The following is a 20,354-nucleotide window of genomic DNA, read 5'->3' on the forward strand; positions in this document are numbered from 1 at the left end:
TAAGAATGAAAATCTCTGTGAGGTATTTGCTTTCCACAGGCAAGACAATAAACTTTTTCTGACATCGGTTAGAGCAAGAAAAAAGGATCCCCAACGGGGTACTTAGCTATAGAAGACATCAGGATTATTCAGTTCGTATATGAAAATTCAGGTAGCGGCCGACCGGCATTTGTGAACTGCTTCTGCTTCGGGCTCCTCGGCAAGAAAGACTGATGTAATGGTGTCGCCTGCCTGTTTTTATACTCCTGACGACCTGACATCAGTCCTGGAGCGAAGCATCTGATGCAGAAATACTAAGTCTCTGGTATTCGGGCCGACTGAGGGCTACCTGCAGGCAGATAACCCAAGTGTGACGACTGCAACAGTGAAACAAGAAGAACATCAAATGTTGCACCACAACTATGTATACATTACTCCAGTAATGTGGATTGTATCTGTGCAGCCATTAAGCAGAATTGGCATATTTTGAAATCTGAATGTGTGATCAATAGTTTTATAGGGAGTGAACCTCATTTTGTTTTTAAGAACAAAAGTTCCCTTAAGCGCTTGTTATGCTATGGACCGAAAGACAAAAGGTTAGAGACTATGGTCCAAGGTACTCTACGATGTGGTAGTTGTAACTACTGTCAATTCACTGACAGTAGCAGTATGTTTAAGCATCCATCTACTGGTAGGCTGTATGTGTTCAAGGTGACAGCTGATTTTCAAATTAAGAATTTAGTTTATTTAGCTCATTGTATTATGTGCTCGAACTTTTATGTAGGGAAATCTAATAGGATGCTTTTGAGGGGATTAGGGAACATGTAAGGAGTGTTACACAATGAGATATTAGTAATCCATTAGTGAAACATGTTTATGATCATGGGAATGAACATGTTTTTGACTTCATGGCTATTGAGGTAGTGTTTGAGGGGTTAAGATTTGGTGATATTTTAAACAGAACTGAGTCTAGGGAGTTATTTTGGATATTACAGCTACAAGCTGATAAAGATTATGGGCTGAATGGGAGTGTTTCATTGAAACCCACTCTAAGAGCCAGGAACTTCTCTAAGAAGTAATCTGATCCTTTGGATATTGTAGCGGATTCTATTTGTAAGATTAATGTTGTTCAATGTGTCCATTTATCTGTAGTCTGAGTTCTACCAGAAAGTTTTTTGGTTCATGTTTATTTTGGATATTGAGGACAGTAGCATTATTATCATATTTCTATTCATTCACATATTTTTAATTATATTTGAATGTTTTATTTTTATTTTTTACTTATTTAAGCAGTTTGTGGTATAAGTAGTATGCATTGGTTTAGCAATTAGTCACGTTTATTGGGTGTGACATGGTATGTGATGTGTTTTTATATACTGCTGGTCATCTGGGTTGATGGTGGGCATTTTAATGTTGCATTGTGATTTAAAAGTATGTTTGTTTTTGCTAATTAAGTGTCCACTATTTATTAGGTTAGGTATGTTGTCTTCAATGTTTTTGGCTGGTGCCATTCACATAGTTAGCTAGTTGTATTTGTTTTTAAATATAGTGAGTTACTGGAATAGTTGTAAGTACCAGTGAAGTAAATTGATTGGGTTATTTTTGTTTTAGCAACATCTGACCGGCAGACAGTCCATAGTGGTTTGACTGGTGCTCACGGGGTGAGACAAGCCTCTAATTTTTTCTTTTGTTCCAGATTTTCTACCTTTGTTGCCCACTCCCATTGGTGGTGTAGTGAATAACCGGATAGGCTGAAGTTATCATCAGCCTAGTTAGGGGGATAAAGAGTTTATTAGTAGTATAATATTGTCACTTTCCTGGTACATTTATTATTGTAAGAGTGGACTTGAGAATATGAATTTTTACTGTTTCACAGATATTATTCATCTAGTTTCACATATAGCGATGTCCGTTTACTGTGATTCTTGATAGTGAGGTTGCCTTGAGGCTTATCGGCTTGTGCCATTTGTCTTTGTTAATTAGGTTAGGTTGCATTATTCTATTTTATTTATTGTGCTTCTATGTATAAGATCAGTGAAGTGACCCTGATTGGATCAACATTGTGTTTGTTACATTTGGTAGTCGACAGCTGGCAGGAGGTTTATTGGTGCTTACACGTTGAGACACGCTTTTAAGTACTCTTTTCTTGCTTTAGATTTGCTGCTCCTATTGTTTATTCCCATTGGTGGTACAATGAGTTTGCTAACCTTGATAGGCTGATGGTATTCTCAGCCTAGATATGTGATTTAGTGTATTGCTTTATGCAATCTCGATTACTATATTTGTAAAGATAATGTCCACGTATTTGTTAAGCTCATTATCCTAAGTGTTGGTGGATGTACACAGATTTAAGTTGTACAGTGACATTTGAGAAGTTTTCCTCCAGTTAGGAAGCCATTTATTTTTATATTTTTTATACATGTTTTACATTTTATATGATATAATTAGGCATTATTTCGAGCAGCTTTGGCACTGTCCGCTAGTTTGGGTGCATACAGTTTGTTTTGTGAAATATTTTTCATGAGTCAATTGTGTTATGGGTTTTGTTTTTGGATATTGTTGTATATAATTGTTTTAACAGTAATTATAGCAGGGGACCCTCTATGCTAATCTCTTTGTTCATGTCTGCTTTTTAGGATTTTGATAGGTACGTAATCATTTGTACACTGATTTGCCTCTAAGACCCTCTTCCTGTTTCAGATTGGTTAATTGAGAAGGGTGTTTGATTGGTGAATACCCTAAGGATATGATTAGTGATAGGTTATTCTCTAGCCTTGATAGGTGCTAGTAAGCAGATATATAATCCAGTTGGACCGCTTTCGAGTAATGACTAGTAACTGATATATTTGTGACATCTGCTATGGTAGGCGTAGTTTACCTTTTTGATAGGTTCAGGGTTTATCTTCATAGTCTTTAATAGGTTAGCTGTTATGTAGGCTACACTCTATTGGTTCATGTTGTAGGTTTAATCATTAGTATTCATAATAAAATTTGATTGTTTTTAAGATATGATTGGTTGCACTTTAATGGCTTTTGCATTTAAATGTGAAATGGAATAGTGTATTTTAATGGTCTGATGAAGAGACGGTAGTCGTGAAAGCGCTTACCGTGTTTTTATTTTACTCTACATTAAAAAGTTTTTTTTTCTGTTTCTCTTGCAACAGTGGTGTTTTATGGTGTATATATTGTCCCTACTTTTATACCACTGGGCTGCCGTTGGATTGATTTTATTTTCTGGATTTATTTGGATACTTGTTTTTGCTTTCTTGTTTTTTTTTATTTTTTTTTTCCACCTTCTTCTTTTTAATATACTATGATTCATTTGCTTTACACTGTGTTTTACTCGTTTTCTGCTTTTAATTACATATTTAAATTAGGAAAGTGACCACGGGTGTGACTCTTGTAAGTCACACAGAAATTAAGTTTTCCCCATCCTGTTGCTGTTGTGTTTTTAAATTCAACCATCTTTCTAGTTGCCTGTCCTTATGTTAATTTGACTAGAGATCTCCTTCCATGTCCTCTTTCATTGGCTATTGTGAGTAAGCACAAAATTATCATTTTGTGAAATCACTCCCCTTCAACTATTTAAATTTATTGGCCATCTCACTGTCTTCCATACAGCCAGAAAACAAAATGCCCATCCCCTTCCAATCTATCTTGCTCTTTTAAAATTAGTGTCTCTCCACTTAGACAGCTAAACAGTACAGTTTTGTACCTACCATAAATGTAGATGTTCGAGGATCTCCATTGCTGCAGTCCTTACATATGGGTATTCCGCTGTCCCCAATCGGCCCGAATACCAAAGGGCTAGAACCGGCGTCGGTCATCGGCACCCGAGACTGACGTCAGTACGTGCCAGTACAAATGCGCATGACCGACGCCATAACCTCAGTCTTTCTTGCCTCAGACGTCAGAATGCAAAAAACACCACCCAAACCCCAACCTAAAAAGAAAAGGGGGGAAGGAGGGAGGGAAAGTTGGACTGCAGCAATGGAGATCCTCGAACATCTACATTTATGGTAGGTACAAAACTGTACTATGTTCTTCGTCTCCCATTGCTGCAGTCCTTACATAGGTTCATAGGTTCATAGGTTTATACTAGGCTATCTGCCCTAAGGCATTTATAAGCCTAGCCCAAATTATTGTGGCTTACGCCACCCCTTATATGAAAAAATACTGTGCCCATTAGTTTGTTGTGCCTCTGTCCAGCAGTGACCCAGAGATGATTCCCGGGGTAAACCTACGATCTCCCATCCACAGGTCTAGATTTCTCTTGAACAGAGTCAGCGAGGTGCTCTGCCTCACATGGACCGGGATTTTATTCCACAGCATAGGGAGTCTCTGAGTGATAAATCTATCCCTCCAGCACGTCCTATTTATATCCGTGCTAAGGTTTAAGTCGCTTGCTCTAGTGGTTTTGGTGGATTTGGATTTTTTGAGGTGGAGCATGTCCATTAATTCCGGGTTGGACATGGCCTTGTATGTCAGGCACATGTCACCTCTGAGCAGACGGTATGCGACTGAATAGAGCTGGAGTTTCTTCAATCTGGCAGCATATGACAGATTTTGGAGTTCCTTTATCCTTTTGGTGAGGAACTTTTGGGGTCTCTCCAATTGCTGCAGATGTCGGGTGAGATACATCCCGAATGGGGCATTGTACTCGATCATTGGTCTGATAAGTGAAGAGTACAGGGAACAATGACCTCACTAGATCTGGATGTGAATCCCTTCATGATCAGGTGGGCAATGTAGAAGGTCTTTCTAACCACTTTAGCAATGTGAGTGTCAAAGAAAGGCCACTGTCAACCTGGGTCCCCAGGTCCCTGATAACCTCTTCTGTGCTTAGTGGATTGCCACCTATATGGTAGCTTGGGGTTACCTTGTTTTTCCCGAAGGGTATGACTATACATTTTTTGGCGTTTAACTTCAGGCCATGGCTCTGGCACCAGCTATCTGTTTCCGTGAGTCCCTTCTGAAGGATATCAGTGTCCGATGCACTTTCCACTATGGCCCAGTTTGCAGTCATCTGCAAACTTTGTCAGCCAAAGTCCTCCCATGTTGGCCTGTACTTCTGAGAAGTAGATGCCAAACAATAGGGGCCAAGGACCGAGCCCTGTGGGACACCACTTGTGACCGGCTTGGAGTCTGACACAGCGCCAGCAACTCTAACCCTGTGGGTTCTGTCCTTAAGCCAGTTTGCAACCCATCTTGTGACATATGGGTTTACATTTAAGCTGGTAAGTTTTTCTACAATACCCGAGTGGGGTATTGTGTCGAAAGCCTTGCAAGGTCAAGGTAGGCTGTATGGACTGCCTTTCCTCATCAATGGCCTTGGTGACTATTTCAAGAAGTCACCAAGTTCAAAAGGCATGATCTTCCCTTGACAAAGCCAAACTGGGTCGGGTCCAATGTCTGCAAGTCCCCTATATCTTTGTTTATGAGCTCCATTATGATCCTCTCCATAGCTTTGCAGACTAGACTTGTTAAGCTTATGGGGCGGTAATTACCAGGGTCCGTGAGGCGCCACCTTTGTGGAGTGGGACCACAGTTGCCGTACGCCACTCCTTGGGCACGTATCCTGTGGTAAGGCTGAGATTAAACAGCTGCCTTATGTGCGGGTTTAATTCCTCATTTACCTCGTGTAGCACACAGCCGGGGACACCATCCGGTCCCATTGATGCTGTGTTTTTAGCTTTGGAGAGAGCAGCTTTCACCTGCGCATTTGAGATGTCCGGGAGGCTACACTCGGCTGGGATAGTTATCTCTCCTTTAGGGGGGGAGAGGGGGGTGAAGTTTGCACTGAACCTGTCTGCCAGTATGTTGGCAATTTATGGGTAGAATCCCAGAGCAACGGAAAAAAGGGAGGCTGGTCAACTAAACAGCATTAGGAGCTGCTGACATGCCCTGTAAGATTGCAGTGGCAAACCCAGCCCTAGACCTAGAATAAAGAGGTAAATGATAATGCTTTGTAAAGGTATGTACAGAACTCCAAGTAGCTGCTTCTAGAATGTCTTTAGTAGCTACCCCTCTCAAAAAAGCAGTAGAAGTGGCCGTAGCCCTAGTAGAATGAGGCCTGATCCCAACTGGAACATCCTTTCCATGATGAGAGTAACAAAAAGCAATACAATGGCCAATCCACTTGGAAATAGTTTGTTTGAGACAGCTTTCCCTCGTGAAGTCAAAGCAAAAGAAACAAATAATTGTTGAGATCTTCTGAACTCTTTGGTTCTGCTCAAATAATACCTTAACTGCCTATGTACATCCAAAGAATGCAAAACTTTTTCCCCTTCATTTTGGGGGTTAGCATAAAAGTAGGCAAATGTATAGATTGGTTCAATGCCACATTAGAAATCACTTTAGGCAGAAAAGTAGGATTAGTACGCAAGGAAACTCTGTCATTGTGAAAATCAGAAAAGGTTCCACTGCCATGAGGGCCTGTAATTCAGATACCCTTCTAGCAGAAGTAACAGCCAATAAAAAAGCAGTCTTCCAAGACAACAACTGCAATTCAGCTGTAGCTGCAGGTTCAAAAGGAGGCAGAGTCAGCTTTTCCAAAACAAAATTAAGATCCCAGGTAGGAGTAGGAGCCCTCCGTGGGGGTTTTATATTCTTTGCCCCTCTAAGAAACTGTTTAACCAATGGATGTGAAAATAAAGGAGGGTCACAATCATAGTGAGCAGAAATAGCTGCAGCATGCACTTTTACAGAAGAGAAGGACAAACCCTTGTCCAATAAAATAGTCAAATATTGCAATGTACAACTCAAATTAGGCAATTCGACATCAAAGCCTTTAGCTGAACTCCAAAGAAAAAATCTCTTCCATTTACCAGCATAAACTTTTCGAGTACTAGGACGCCTGGCTTCCAAAATAACATCCAAAACTTTTTGAGGGAGCCGAAGGTCCTCCTTCTCTAAAACAGAATGCGCCAGGCTGTCAGGTGTAGGGATTGCACCCTGACATTGAGAAAATGATTGTTTTCCTGAGACAATAAGTGAGGAATCTGTGGTAATGGCCAAGGTGGTACATGAATTAAGCTCCTCAACAGAGGGTACCAATACTGATGAGGCCAATCCGGTGCTATAAGGATCATGCAAGGTTTGTCCCTCCTGACTTTCAACAGCACCTTTGGAAGAAGAGGCAAAGGAGGAAAAGCATACACGTGAAGGTTGCTCCAACTGAAGGATAGTGCATCTATTTTCCAGGCTTTTGGATGAAATAGCCTTGTGCAAAACAGTGGCAGTTGGAAATTCAGAGGAGAAGCGAACAGATCTATGTCCGGAGTTCCCCAAGCCATTGTCAACTGAAGAAATACCTGAGGGTCCAATTTCCATTCGTGAGGATCCACAATCTGTCTGCTCAGAACATCTGCTAAAGAATTTTGTGCTCCTGGCAGAAACTGTGCTCGAAGAGTGATGTGCAGATTCAAAGCAGTTTCCCATAACAGCATTGCTTGTCTGCAAAGAGGGTAAAAATGAGTTCCCCCTTGCTTGTTGATGTACCACATGACAGTCGTGTTGTCTGTTCGAATCAACACCAGTCCTGGTTGAAGTAGGCTTTTGAATCCTTCCAAAGCAAATTGAACTGCCAGCATCTCTTTCATGTTGATATGCAAGTGAAGTAGCTCTGGGGGCCAAAGGTCTTGAATCCATTTTCCTTTGAAATGAGCTCCACAGGCTGACTCCGAGGCGTCTGTCGTCAATATCTGACTTGCCTCTGGTTGGGTCACAGAGAGCCCCTTGTTTAGGTGACATTCCTGAGCCCACCACAGAAATTCTCTCTGAATGCAAGGTAGAATCCGAATGAGTGTGTCCAAATCGTGGCAGTGTTGAGTCCAAACGCTTTTGAGATACCATTGTAGCTTCCTCATATGCAGTTTGGCATTGAGAAGTACTAGAATGCAAGATGCCATGAACCCCAAGGCTTGAAGGACTGTCCTTGCAGTCAGCCTGGACATTACTGATAGCTGTTGGAAGTATAGGTGAAGATTTCTTTGTTTGTCCGGGGTAAGAAATGCCATCTGAGCAGCTGTATTCAGTTTCACACCCAGAAAACACATCTCTTGTGAGGGTACTAGACTGGACTTTATTTCGTTCACAGAATACCCTAGGCATCTTAAAACTGTCATTACATACTGCAGATGTTGAAGAAGTTCGTGCTTGCCTTGAGCCAGAATCAAACAGTCGTCCAGATAAGGATAAATTTGAATTCCTGTTAGTCTGAGAAAAGCTATTACTGGAGCCAGGACTTTTGTGAATACCCTGGGCAGTAGACAAGCCAAAGGGCAATGCAGAGAACTGATAATGCAAATTCCCATTCAAATCTCAGGAATTTCCTGCAACTGGGCCTGATAGGAATGTGAAGATAGGCCTCTTTGAGATCCAGAGTCACCATCCAGTGATCTTTGCCCAGCATAGGTAACAGCTGTTGCAGTGTTAACATCTTGAATTTTGGAATTTCCAGAAAGGTATTTAGAATGGACAAGTCCAGAATTGGTCTCCAAGTATTTCCTTTCTTTAGCACTAAGAAAAGACGGGAATAAAACCCTGTGCCTCTTTCTGCAGAAGGTACTTCCTGTATTGCTCCCAACTGAAGCAGAGAAGAAATTTGTGTCTGTGCTTCCAGTCTTTGCTGATGAGGCACATCCGGCATACCTTTGAAAGGAGGGAATGTGTGAAAATAAAATTTGTAGCCTCGATTTATTATGTCCAATACCCATTTGTCTTGGGTAACCAAATGCCAATTCCTTTTGAAAAGTCTCAGTTTTCCTCCTAGAGGGGCTGCCAGCAAGGCAGAGTCCGGCAGCTGAAGACACGGGTCATTGGGTCTGTTTCCGAAAGGACTGACCCCTGCCCTCCCCAGCAGAAGGGGTAGAAGAACTCAAAGACCTAGAAGTAACAGGGCCCTGAGAGGAAGCCTTACCTCTACCTCGCCTCGACCTGCCCCTAGATTGATAATCCGAAGAGGGGAAAGACCATCCCTTAGCAGGCCAATTCCTACTGAACTTAGGGGGCTGAACCTGTAAAAAGTCCTTAACTGTCTGCATAGACTTAGCTTTTTCCTCCATCTTTTTCAAAACTGATTCTACTGGAGGACCAAAAAGAACATCAGATTGTAGAGGAGCATCCATAATTCGAACCTTAACATGCTCTGACAAGGTCTGATCTTTAAGCCAAGCATGCCTATGAACAACTGAACTAGTAGCAGCCACCCTGGAAGAAGCCTGTAAAGCATCAAAACCACACTGCAAAGAATGCTTACCAACTTGGTCTGAAGCATGCACTAAATCCTGAAGCTCCTTACAATCAATACCTTCAGCTAAAGCATCTACTTTACATTTCAATTGGCCCAGCAAGTAATTTTGATACCGGAGCATATGAAACTGACAATTTAAAGCTCTCATAGCCAAAGTAGAAGAGGTATACAATTTTTTACCCCACCTATCCAGGGCCCTAGCATCCTTGTCCAGAGGAACTGGATTCCTAACCACAGAAGCCCTAACACCTTTGGGGCCTTGAGTAATAGTTTCTGGATCAGCCCTAGGACTCTTATATAAGTACTTGTGAGCTTCCGGAACCCTGTAGTATCTATCTGGTTTAACTGGGGCAGGAGGCAGAGAATCTGGGTTAAGGGCAGCCTCAGAAAACACATCCTGAACAACATCCAGTACAGGGGGAATAGCCAAGGGCCTATGCTGAGGCAGAAACAAGAATTCTCTTAGTCTTTTACGAGAATCAGAATAATCCTGGCCCTCCCATTTGAAATGTTCCCTCATGGAATGCAAAGTCTCAGAGAAAGAAATATCTTCTGGAGGGGACGCAGAGGGAGTAGTGTCCTCAGCCTCCGAATCAGAATAGGGAGGGAAATCCTGAAGTTCTTCTACAGAGGAATCTGACTCATTAGAAGACTGAACCAAACCCTCCAACTCTGTCTCTACCCTGGGCCTCTTCGCAGGGGGGGGCATAGAACCCCTAATTAAAGTAATCAAATCTTCAGCCATCTTTAACATGTGCTTCCTAGGAGCTGGACCCTGGGGACTAGCACCAGCAGGGGCAGACTTAGACTTAGAATGGGCTTTGCTTTGAGAAGGAGGAGGCCTAACTACCCTATGAGGGGAGGGAACCACGGACAGCAGAGAAGCACCCTCAGCCTGGCCTAACACAGGAGAAGCCACTTCCTGCAGTAACAAAGGCTCCCCGAGAGACTCAGGTAAACTTTCAGAAGGAGCCGCTGAAGTAGCCAGTGGTACTACAGAACCGGCGTCCGGAGTGGACGACTCATCCTGTTTGGACCGCAAAGACTTTTCTTTGCGTTTCTTAGAAGAACCAGTCGTCGGAGAATCCGACGGCATGTTGTAATTACAACGTTTAACAAACACCAGCCTAGCACAGTCCAACCGACGTTTAATAGTACGCTTGTTAAAAGTAGCACAAAAGCGACACCCAACAACGTCGTGCTCAGGCCCTAAACAAGGAATGCAGAGTGAATGGTAATCCCTATGAGGAATCTGTTTCCCACAAGAAATACAGTTATTAACTTTTTCTGACATCCGTCAATACTGAGGCAAGAAAAAGACAAAAGTGTCCCCAACGGGGTACTTAGCCCAACTTGGTCTCCGGTCTGAAACTCGAAAACCGACAATTCCAGAACGCCGAACGGCACTTGCAAAAGCTGCTTCTGCTTAGGACCACGCGGCAAGAAAGACTGAGGTTATGGCGTCGGTCATGCGCATTTGTACTGGCACGTACTGACGTCAGTCTCGGGCGCCGATGACCGACGCCGGTTCTAGCCCTTTGGTATTCGGGCCGATTGGGGACAGCGGAATACCCATATGTAAGGACTGCAGTAATGGGAGACGAAGAACATCTTAAGTTACCCCTATTTCACATCTAACTGCTTAGTGCACACTGCACCTCTTAGGATATTAATGCATTTTCCATCTTACCTTTAAACTCTGCAACATCTACTCCAAGACCACCAATTACAGGAGAGCCTGCATTCTCTCTCTCAGCAGTCATCTTGGGATTAGTGCTTCTATTTTGCTCCTGGAGCGAAAGAGCAAAGGGACATTATTCCCTGGGGAATGCTGATCACTGGAAAGCCTAATAACTACTTCATAGGTGACAACGTGGCATTTGTGCTTATATTTTGCTACTGGTTTAAGAAGGAGCTGAGTGCACTGATTCCTGATTGTTTCTGGTTGAGCAGTTAGTGTCTGTACATGACTTTTCCAACTGGTCTAGTTGCTATTCAAGGCATCTACTAGGAAAAAGCTACAACAAGCCTACAGATCCTTGCATCATCTGGGACAATACTGCGGATCACCAATCAGACTTTAGCCTGCTTCTTGTCTTGGAATTGGTGCTACTGTTTTGCTTCTGGTGAGAGAAGAAGCAAAGGAGTATTGTAACCCAGAGTGAAGTTGTGGTGAGGCCAGCATTAGTAGTAATCCGGCAGCAGCCAGACGACTCCCCTATTTTCATCATTCTTGAAACACCATTTCTTTCTTTTCATTAAGTACTGCCTAATTTGCTTCTAGCTTCAGAATATCTGCCTAAATAATTCATCCATAAATCAACAGGTGTACTTATAAGTTTCCCATCAAGTGTTTGGCAGTGCTCATATAGACACAGACACTTTGTGCTGACATTTTTCCTGTAAAAGCACCACTGAATTTCACCAGTACCTAGTTGCATGCAGGACAACTAGTGTGCAGGGACAAGCACGGACCCCAAAACTGCAAACCAGATACTCCTGACATTACTTTATATTCTCATTCCAACTAATCAATAAAAAAGGGTCTGCTGCCATGAATATCAACTTTACCACTATCACTGTTACCAAGCTTGGTGGATATGGGCATTCTGAAGCAATCCATAAATTGCCTCATGTTTACTGAGAAACAGTTAATTCTCAAACAAACTTATATGTTATGCGAGATCTATTTACACAATGTCACTGGAGGCAAAGCTCTCGCATAAAAAGCAGTCATAATGTCAATAAGGTTGTCAGTAGTACACACACTGCACACATCACTCACAGTTCAAAGCAGAGACATAGACCCACATATGCTAAGGCACTTAAGTGCAACCTTCCTAAAGTCTAAAGACCTCCTACAAGAACTAAACATAACAAACACCCTTAGTAGCCCTGAATGCGCTCTTTCAAAACAACACCCACATCAACACATACAGCCACATCTCTTGGAGCCTCTACTTCTAAGCCCATAAGGCAAGCCATCACACAATCTAACATTCTGATCATTGGAGACTCCATTGTGAGACACACTGACGTCTCTCTCTCACCAGACTAAGTAAGCAGAAAGTCACGGTCATTTGCTTATCAGGGCAGGATGCGTCACATCACACATGGACTCAGGTCATTGAGCCACATATATCAGTAAGACTCACTCATAGTCCATGTGGGTGGAAATGACCTGAGACATACCTCCCTAGACTATAGGAAGAGAGATATCACGAAGCTCTTAGAATATGTGGCACAGGCTGGTATGGGCCTAGCATTGAGCAGCATTTTACTTCTCCAAGGATGATGCCACAATACGAACAAAAGATGACTGACTTTAATATCTGGTTTAGTTTCTGGTGTCATTCTAAGGGAGTGCAACATTTGTCAGTATGGAAGAAGATTGTTACACTGCTGTGCCGGGGGTGTCCTGCACCTGTCCCCTCTAGGCTTTTGACTAGTAGCTAAAACACTGTCTGCCTCATGGTGCCTTTTTTAGGCAACCCCAAACTTAAAGTACTTCTGACAAAGCAAATCAAAACCAAGGAAATCTAAAGGTACTACTGCTCAAAAACTCCACACACTAGAACCTCTCTTCAACCTACAGAATGCTAACATTTCTGCAGTCACTGACACATGGTTTAAAGCTGCAGCGAGCACACTGGCAGTGGAAGGTTATAATGCCTATCATACATTTAGACCAGCTACAACACAGAGACTAAAGGCAGAGGTTACTCTACTTACATCAAAAACAAATATACCTCAACGCTGGTCAAACAGGACAATGCACTTGAACTTCTCCATGTTCAAATGACCACAGGCAAAATCAAATGCCACTTCCTTGCAAGCTACATGTCCACCAGTGTGACCCAGGAAACCCATACGATGTATTTAAATTTACTGGAAGCACTCACCATCTGACCCAATACCAAATTCATGGGTAACTTTAATTACCCTGTTATGAACTGGGAATCATATACAACACCAAATGTACAGGCACAGAGATGTCTGGATTTTGTAAACACAAACTCCCTGTACCAGACTGTTAATACACCAAACAGCGGTGCAACCATACTGGATCTGGTCCTCACTAATATGGGAGAGTGGTGCACATCCCATAGCTTTCAACCTTCCATGTCCAAAATGAGGAACACTAGCCCTCATAATGTGGAACAAATGGGCAAAATGTGGAACACATACTAATGGCTTACTAACAACGTCAACTAGGAAGGTCATAGGATGGTTAAAATATGCTGGTTTTACTTATAAAGAAGATCTTTTAATGAATTAATATGATTCATTTCTATTTACAATGCATTTCCCGTAAAAAATTCCTAACACTGAATGTGTGACAGTCTTTCAATGTGAAACTTTGAGGAACTTCGAGGAACAAGAACTTTTTAAGACCCCAAATGAGGTACGTTCCTCATAATGAGGTACACTTGAGAATTATGGCACACCCCCTCCAATGTAATGTTTTCTCTGGTTACGGTCTCCTTTGAAGTAAAAATAAAACCTGAAACCCCAGCTAACCGTGGAATATTCAGGAACTGCTGTAAGGCTAACACCCCACTGTTAAGTGATAACCTGGCAAAATGTCATGCCCTGTAAACCCTGAGAGCACTGCCGCCTATGCAGCACTGTTCACAGAAACCCTGTACAAGCATGTTAAGCTGCAGAGAGGCAGCTGTACCCACCAGGAAGAAGTACAGAACCCAAAAAAAATAAACCACCCTGGTGGAATCACATCAGCAGCAGGCTGTAAAACACAAGGAAAAAAATCATGGCAATAATTAGGAGGTGCAGCATCCAGCAGGATAAAAGCACTCTCATCAAACTAAACAAACTCAGAGGGTAAATAAAGTCTACCAAAGCCAAATTTTACGTAAATTTGACTTCCTAGGCCAAGGACAACCACAAGACATTCTTTAGCTATGTCCGCAACCTCAAAGATAATATATAATTGTGCGCAGAGCTCATTGTAAATGGTGCCACCTATAGTGAGCCAGAAGATACAGCAAACCTACTAGCCTACAAATTCAGCTCCAGCTTTACCTCTCTCTCCCCTCAACCTTCCCTTAGGAAATATAATCAAATTTAACTCCCTCTGTTATCACTAGGGAACAGGTCCTTAAAGCTCTCTCTAAGGCCAAGAACACTGCATCAATGGATACAGACAATATCCCAAGATGCCTTCTAAATAGTATGAAATGTGACCTATCAGGACCCCCTGGAATTGCTATTTACCTGCAGCCTCCAAACAGTTTTCATGCCTCATTAATGCAGAACAGCAACAGTCATCCCTCCGCACAAATGTGGGCCATCTACAGATCCTGGAAACTACAGACCCTTAAGTCTCACTAGTCTCATATGCAAAGCCATGGTAAGGATTATCATGGAAATGATCAATAATGACATAGAAAACCTCCAGACACTGGACCCAGCTCAATTTGGTTTCGTCAAGGGCAGGTCATGTCTACTCAGCCTGAGGGACTTCTTTGAGAAGGTTAACAAAGCAACGGATTAGGACAACTTTGTTCACAATACCTACCTCAATCTGGCCAAGGCATTTGACACAATACCCCACCTGAGCATTGCTGACAAACTCAACAGGTTAAGTAAAAACACTTATGTCACCAGGTGGATAGCCAGCTGGCTCACAGACAGGAACCAGGAAGTTAGAATTGGTGAGACCACCTCTACAAAGAGGCCAGTGACAAGCAGAGTCCTTCAGGGATCGGTCCTGGGACTGCTCCTTTTTGGCATTTACTTCTTTGAAATTGAGGCCAATTTCAATGGTCTCTGGTTGATTAAATTTGCAGATGATTACAAATTAGGAGCTGTCATTGAATCTCCCACTGAATTCTCCAGGAAGGGCTGATACAGATAAATAACTGGTGTCAGAGCCATGGACTAAAACTAAATGCTATGAAATGCATACTAGTATCTTTCAGGAAGTCACCAATCTCTGGTAACTATCATATTAACAACACACCCCCAAGAGCTGACCCAGTAGTCAGCGACATGGAGACACACATAGACAATAATCTAGCCTTTGACCATCACATGTCTACATTAGTGAGGAAATCATTCTGTGTTTAGCAACTTATAAACAAAGGTATGGCATTTTGGTCCAAGGAAGTCATTGTTCCACTGTATTTGGCATTCATCAGACCTGTCATTGAGTGCAATATTGCCTTTGGTATCTACTTAACCAGGAATATCCAACAAATGGAATGTCCACACAAGTTCCTTACTAAACGAATACAGTGTGTGTAAGTAACATGTCCTGTGCAGACCACCTCAGTGCCCTATCCCTATATTCTGTCTCCTACAGGCTGTTGAGGGGAGATCCAAGCCTGGCATACAAGGTATTGTCAGACCCCACTCTGATGGACCTTATACATATCCACAAAGCAAACAGCACCAGAACTACCCATTCTAAAGACTTGGACCTTGCCTGGGATATAAACAGGACTTGCTGGAGAGACAAGTATGCATCCCAGAGACTACCCCTTCTCTGGAACAGGCTCCCCATCCATGTGAAGCAGAATTCCTCCCTAACCCAATTCAACTGCAACTTGGACAACTGACTGGGGAACAGGAAATTCATCCCTGGTTTGGCACCTATGTCTCTAATAGACAAAGGCAGCCTGTAAATGGTTCATCTCCCAGGCCCCTGCTTGTAAGTGTTTCATCTCCCAAGCCCATGCTTACACTTCTCAAGGGTACCAGAATTTGTCAGAGATTGGGATGCATGGCTAGGCTTAAAATGGCCCTTGTGGTCATTAGTCTAGTAAACACCTATGAACCTATAATCCCTGTTAAAGGCTAAAAAATATTCTTCCAAGGAACTAGAAAACATACAAGGCTGCACTTAAAATGTTCAAACTCAGCCTATATGCAGTATCTGTGCCTGATGCCTGGGGAGCACTCACTGTAACTCCATTACACAAATGGTGTTCTCACTATAGACCTAAGTAATTCTAGGCCCATAAGCCTTATATGCAAAGCCATGGAATGTATCACACCAAAATTCATTTATAAGGGCATATGGAACTTAACTTGATTTCAACCTCAAACAGTTTGGTTTTGTGAAAGGCAGGTCTTGACTCCTGAACATAGTAAGCTTCTCTGAAAAAGTTACAGAGGTTACAGACAATGGCCACTCCACGTGCACTACTTATCTCCACCTGGCTAAGGTTTTTGATACCATTATTATTATTACTGGCATTACTGAAGAATTATATATACTTTAATGTAAACCCCTATATTATCCACTGAATATCAGATTGCTAATCCAGCAGATCCCAAGTAATGAAAGTTGCCTATACTCTTACTGGAAGAAAAATAACTACAGGAGCACCACATGTATTGATACGGGATCTTCTCCTGTTTTGACATTTAATTTGCAGACATCTAAACTAATATCTTATAAGTGTGGCTGACCATATTTGTTGATGGCTGCAAGCTGGGCTTTCTTATCTACTCATCCACTGGCACTAAATGACTCCAACAAGGTTTGGAATATGAAATGAAAATTCCGTGTGAACAGACCTCAATATTTTAATCACAATAATAAAATCAGTTTATACAGATTTAGCGCTTTCGTCTGCCGTATGCAGACTTCATCAGAAATTATATTCTGATGAAGTCTGCATACGGCAGACAAAAGCGCTAAATCTGTATAAACTGATTTTATTATTGTGATTAAAATATTGAGGTCTGTTTACACGGAATTTTCATTTTATTTTTCCTTGTGGAGTACTATATCTTTTGTGAAAAGGTTTGGAATATGCACATACCTAGTACATCAAAGCTAAGAGCAAATATTTACAGCACAGTAGAGTTCAGCAAAAAAATCTTCTCCCACATCAGATGTTATAAATGATACTCCTCTTCAGACATTTAGTCATAACAGACCTGGGTACTTATGTCGACAACTCTCTCTCTCTCTCATTCAATTATCATGCTTCCACCAAAGTCGGGAAGTCCTTATATCTATGCAGTTAACTTCCAAGGGAGTATCTTCAAGATCCAAAGACATCCTCTTACTACTGTACTATTTCCTTATCAGACCCATCATCAAATACAGTTCCTCTTCTGTATGTAGAAACCACAGAATCTCGCTCAACTAGAAAGGCCCCAAAGATTTCTAACCATACAAATTAAAGGTTTTAAATCTCTCAGTTATCTTTCCGGATTAGCATGACTCTCCTTATACTCAGTAGGCTAGTGGCTGCTCTGTGTCTTACTTTCCAAGCCATGAAAGACCCAATCCTATTTGACCTCTTACTTCTTCGCAAAACCAGTGGTTCTACTAATACCAACCCACTCTAGGGACCCAAATCTACACCAACAAAGACTCGATGGAGGGAGAGGTTGCATAACTCAATGCATTCACAGCCTATGGAATAAATTACCAGTATAGGTCTAACAAAGTACTACTTTGGCTACCTTTATTGGTTCATAGATAATATTAGGCTAGCTGCCCCTTGTGGGTCATTTTAAGCCTAGCCAATTTCCTTTTGTGTACTCGAAATAATCTATCCCATTGGGTTATAAATTGGCCTTACTCACCCCATGGTCAATAATTATATATCACCCCAAATGAAAATAACTGAGATCACTCCATAGATAATTTGAGGGGACCCATGCATGGGATAAAGCATTTAGGAGCTGCCTCTGTCCATTAGTAGTATTGGGGGGGGGGCAGTCCTGGGATACATATTCTGTTTCCCATCCACAGAGCTAAGTTGCACCTGAATACGGACATGGATGAACTTGTTTTATGTGGATGAGGAGTCTGTTCCAGAGCAGTGGTGTCCTGTGTGAGATATATCTGCCCCTCCAAACCATTCTTTTGATGTTGCAGAAGAGATTTAGATCCTTAGACTATTTCTGATGCTATTTGACTTCCGGATGTGCAGTAATTCCATCAGTAATGGGTGGGAAGATGCCTTGTATGCCAGACTCAGGTCACCTTTTAGCAGTCTGTAGGATACTGAGTATAGTGACAGGGCTTGGAGTCTGCCCATTTAGAATATGTTGCTTAGGCCCTGTATCATTTTAGTAAGGTATGTTTGTGGACATTTCCCTTGTTGCATATGTCTGGACAGATAACATGCCAAAGTGGGAGTTTTATTCAATGACTGGCCTAATGAGAGTTGAGTAAAGTGGGACAATAACATCCCTAGATCAATACACAATCCCTTTGTTTATAAACTGTGCAATATGGAAGGACTTTCTTGCAACAACAGACATATGCTGGCCAGTTAGGTCACTGTCCACATAAAGTCCCAAATCCCAAACAACTTGAGTCAACTCCTTAGGGGTGTATTGTCAATGTGGAAGTTCCCTAGGGTAGATTAAGGCTAGTCATGATGACTGGATGGGAAGACACAAATTTATACCAGGGTTATCATGTACAGCATTGCTCAATGTGGGAAAAGAACACTAATAAGTGCTTGAAAAGAGTACAACAACTTTTAAGGGTGGCTGCTTAAAGGTACATATGGCAAGGTCTCTTGTGGTCCGCATAATCGCTTTCCTAGTATTGTTCTTATTTATTTATTATTTATTTGCAGTTTGTTAACTAGAAAAGTCCACTGGGCCAAAAATGTGCCTGTTTTCAATGGAGGCCCGGGGAGAAAAGCTCCATATACAAATATTATACTGCAACTGAAAAAAACACCTGCTCAAAAAAATAAACAACATAACATTATTGCCCTAAAATGAAGTCTATTTTGAGAGTAATGAAAAATATAAATACAGGATAGCTATAAATAAGATGTTTTACAAGAAGTGCATGATATCAGGGGAACACGTTCAATTTTGTTAACCAGAAGCCAACAGGAGCTAACAAAAATAATGCCACATATGAATGACACCTCTTACTTTTGTCAGTTTAGCAACACTGCAGACAGAAATGCTCTGGAAAAGCCACATGCAAAAAAAAAAATATTAAACTTTATTACCTTACTTGAGTGACTTACCTTCTGCTCATAATTAAGGTACCCCCATTGCAACATGATTCTTGTAAGCAAACAATTACCCAAAAACAGAAGTTAAGGGATGTACTTTTGTTGTGGATGCTTGTTTTATCTTTAGTTCATATTGGGGTACTCACTGGTAACAAACAAAAAACAAAACATGATTCCTGTGGACTAACTGTTTTACAGACGAAAAGTTAGCCAACATAACCTTATGCAAATATAAAACTTCAATTAGTCTGTTCTTTCTGTGTGGAAGCTCTTTTTTTGAATATGCAATTTAATAAATGAAAAGGAACCATCTAGACGCTACGAAGTCACACTGCTAATGGCAAAATGTATGCCACTGATATTTTGGAGTTAGCATAGAGGAAGCGAAAGATACTTTTTGCTGCTGGCAGCAGATCCAAAAGCACACAGAGCCAAAACTGCTGTTAGAGTAAAGGAAAGCAACTGTCATGGTCATTAAACAGAAATGCTTCATTTTAAAATGCTTTTCATCATTTCTCTATAGGGAACTTCACTGTCATTAGCATTTTATTGAACTGCAATTAGCACTTGACTGATGAGGCACACCATCAGCTGAGTGCTTTTGTTTGACAATAAGGCAACACTATGATCCTAAAAACTGAAGTGCTTGTTCTGGAATATGTTGCTGAAAAGGATTAAGGAATGTTACCATCTCTGAACTTTTATTACAAAGGAAGGATTGGTTATAAAACCGAGTCTACAATCTACAGTATCAAAAACAGTATATACACAAGCAGGGCTCCACTGTGGTAGACGGAATCTGCAAAATATGTAACTTCCAATGGTATTAGTGAAGAAAAGAGGATATAAATTGTTTGATACATCTCCCATTTAATACCTAGTGTAGAGTCTGTTTGCAAGTACTGGCTCGAGGACATTCTGCTCAAACTCATTAAAGACCCCACCTTGATTATTTTAAATGTTTCACCAAGGAGTGGAGTACAACTCTGGTTTACATAAATCTACCTCTCCATGCATCAGACAGGAAATGAAATACAGCCAACTGCTGTGATCGCACTAACAGATGGACAGACAGGGACAGACTCTTGAAGCAGCATGAATTTTCACCTTTTAGCTATTAGTCTTTTTTGTTTCAGTTCCATACAGCAAGG

General features: G+C 41.6%; 1 protein-coding gene across 6 annotated transcripts in view; it reads right to left on the reverse strand.

The window, feature by feature from the left end:
• Positions 1-20,354, reverse strand: part of MPV17 (mitochondrial inner membrane protein MPV17) — a 1,215,652-nt gene that overhangs the window by 682,840 nt on the left and 512,458 nt on the right. Inside the window, exon 1 of one of the 6 annotated variants that reach the window (XM_044075478.1) lies at positions 19,216-19,356. The exons of the other annotated variants lie outside the window; for them this stretch is intronic. The gene's annotated coding sequence lies outside the window, so the exon portion shown is untranslated. Of the gene's footprint in view, positions 1-19,215; positions 19,357-20,354 lie in introns of those variants that run through there. 6 annotated transcript variants of the gene reach the window in all.

The sequence above is a fragment of the Protopterus annectens genome, chromosome 6.part1 (genome assembly GCF_019279795.1).
Source record: "Protopterus annectens isolate FY-2018-M chromosome 6.part1, PAN1.0, whole genome shotgun sequence".
NCBI lineage: Eukaryota > Metazoa > Chordata > Ceratodontiformes > Protopteridae > Protopterus > Protopterus annectens.